Genomic DNA, 2,994 nt, shown 5'->3' with positions numbered 1-2,994 from the left:
TTTAATTTCTCATTGATTTAAAGATAGAGTTCAATCCCTCACCATGTAAGGTAGGCCCTTTGTAATTTAAGCCACTAGTCACATATATTGAGAACTTGAAATATGGCTAGTCTGAACTGAGATGTGCTGTAAAATACACATTAGATTTCGATGACTCAGTACCAAAATTACACTGTAAAAGGTCTCATGAATAATTACCATGAAATGAAATTCTGTTTAGATTAAATACAATTTATTATTAAAATCAATTTCATCTTTTTTGCTTTTAAAATACAATTTGAAATATTTAAATTATATATGTAGCTTACCTGTGATACTGGCGAACATGCTCAAGCCCCTGCCCACCTCCTTTCCCTTATTTTCCACATGAACTTTGTTTCTACCCTTAAAATGTCTTTTTGTCCTCTTCCAAAAGTGTGTGCTAAGTTCCTGCTTTGAATCCTTCTCATGTCTGCTTGGTAATCTCTTTCGTCTTAGCACATTGGCAAAGGTCTACCCACTGCACTCCACCTTGGAACACTCTGAAGACCTCCTTTAGATGCCCTGCGTCTGTAATAACACATCATCCTTCACAAAGCCTTATCTAGGACTCACCACACTGTATTGTGTTTCTTGTTTACTTCTGCCTCTTTTAAGCCAGGGTCTGCTTTCTGAATCTCCTGCTTTGAACATCTTTCTGGCTTAGAATAATTCTTTTTTTTTTCTCTCTTTTTTAATGTTTTTTAAAATTATGAAAGTATGATAGCACATTAATAATTCTTAATGTTTGTTGAATGAATACAAGAAATACCTGGTTGAATAGCAAATCTAAAGAGAAATTTTAAGGTCTGAATGTAGATGATAGCTCTTACCCCAACCAGCCACCTTAGACGAAAAAAAGAAAAAAACACAACAAAACAGATCCAACATTCCCCCCACTCCCCTTGCTGGAAACAAACAAACAAAACAACAACAACAACAGCAAAAACAGGAAACAAGCCAGTGTAAAGTTGCATATAAAACCAGTAAACATTTATTTTTGAGAAAACATTAACTTTCATAAAATAAAAGTTTCAAATCCTCGTGTTATCTTCTTGTCGCTACAGTGTCAAAAGGTTATGGGGGGAAAAAAATCTAGTTCTTAAAAGCAGCCGGAAATAGAGAAAGTAACAGCGTCCTAGTAAACTCAGTAAATTCAGTCATTCCTTATTTCAGTAATGTGACATTTCATTCGAGGACTGAGTAGCTCTAAGGTGGCTTCTTTCTTCGTCTTCAGAAAGGCTGGCAAAGTCCCTGGAAACTTTTACCGTAAGGAGCTGCTTCATTTATTTGTGCACTGCAATTAGTAAACGGAGCTCCAAACCCTTGAAGCCCATAGTTACAGCCAACGGAACAATCTCCACCATAGGTATTAAAAAGTGACTGACTGATCATTGTAGGCATTGTGGAAATTGCCATACATTTGATCATAAAAATTAAACCCTTCATTACTGGCTGAGAAGGGAACAGATAGAAACATGGTAGGAGGGTTTCTGCGGCTGGCACCTCCAACTGCCGCCACATATACACTTGGATCTGCACCAAAGACATCTAGGTTTGTCCCACCAGGCATCTGGTTTGCATCAAAAGACATCAGGTTTGGGCCACAAGGCATCAGGTTTGGTCCAGGGAGGAAAGGCATCGGGTTTGCGCTGCAAGGCATCAGGTTTGGTCTGCAAGACATGGGGTTTGTGTCACATGGCATTGGGTTTGGGCTGCAAGGAATCAGGTTTGCCTGGGAGCCTATTCCTCCCTAGCAGTTACCTTGCCTGGCAAATGGAATCTCTCTTACTCCCCTAGGCTGTGACTTCACATATTCTTTCCGGAGTGCAATTTTACTTTCACACCACCCAGAGCCAATCAGGTGGTATCTGGTTTCTAACAGCTTCCTCACTTGTTTTTCGTCAGTGTACGTGATAAAACAGAAAGCTTGCCTTTGGTTTGTTCATGGACACAGTGGAAGCTTAATATTATGAATCATGCCAAATGCCCCAAAATACTCTCTGATTTTTTCTTCAGACATTCGAGGATTCAACCCCTCCCACAAAAATTTTTCTTGAGGGGAATTACGAGTCCAAGTCTTTAGCCCTTTTCAGATCTATCACTTTGCCATCCAATTTGTGCTCTTTAACTTTTCAACGGCAGGCTTATTTTTGAAAAGCACAAATGCAAAGCCTCTGGAAAGTCCAGTGTCTGGATGGGTTTTAAGAGTAAAGTCTATGATCTCACCAAATTGGGTCAAGTATTGGAGAAGAGCTTGCTTAGTGATATTATGGGCTTTTCCCTCGATAAACATTTTACGGGAATCGTTCTGATTCTTGGTGGCTTTGATTTGGGATCCCTCAAGGAACAGTTTCTCGTTGATTTTGCTAATTGCGAAGCTCATGGCATCTCTGAAGAGAGGCTGGCGGCTGTAGAGCCGTGTGGCTGACTAAAAGCTGACTGAGGCTCAGCTGACAGAGAAGGGGAATATGGGAATTGGCGGGAAGATGATGAAACATGGATGTGGTGACGTGAGATCTTGGGAGTGAGTGGTTTGAACTTTGAAATGAGCTCTGAAGAGACTGCCTGGTTGTATGTGAGAGTGAGTGGGATTTGCCTGGTGGAAGTTGGTTTGCTTCGGGCGTGTGAAGTTTCTGTCCTTAAGACAAAAATAATAACCCAATAAAAAGAAAATTTGTCAGGAGCTGCAGTGACTCCTCATCTTGTTCTCTTCAGATGGCATCTCTTAAATTTTGATAAAACTTGTTAGTTTCTTCAAGATGAAGCCTGCATGTCTCAACGACCTCTTGTTCATTGCTCTCCTTTCCGTCCTTTTCCTGTCCGTGGCAATATTTCGGGTCAAGAATGGGAATGGAGGTGAGGCGGGTAGACCGGAAAGTAGACTACAGGGAAAGCACAATGCCTGCAGGTTATTCTGAAAAGTGAAAGTGAAAGCCTTCCAGTCGTGTCCGACTCTGTGACCCCTGTATAGTC

At 40.7% G+C, this 2,994-nt stretch overlaps 1 pseudogene; it reads right to left on the bottom strand.

The window, feature by feature from the left end:
• Positions 1-1,771: 1,771 nt before the first annotated feature.
• LOC148773363 (heterogeneous nuclear ribonucleoprotein D-like pseudogene) lies at positions 1,772-2,404 on the bottom strand (annotated as a pseudogene).
• Positions 2,405-2,994: the final 590 nt, after the last annotated feature.

The sequence above is a fragment of the Moschus berezovskii genome, chromosome X, assembly GCF_049115385.1.
Source record: "Moschus berezovskii isolate FMDL1 chromosome X, NW_MosBer_1.0, whole genome shotgun sequence".
Lineage (NCBI taxonomy): Eukaryota > Metazoa > Chordata > Mammalia > Artiodactyla > Moschidae > Moschus > Moschus berezovskii.
The sequence above is the reverse complement of the archived record's forward strand: the minus strand, read 5'-3'. Positions and strand labels throughout refer to the sequence as shown.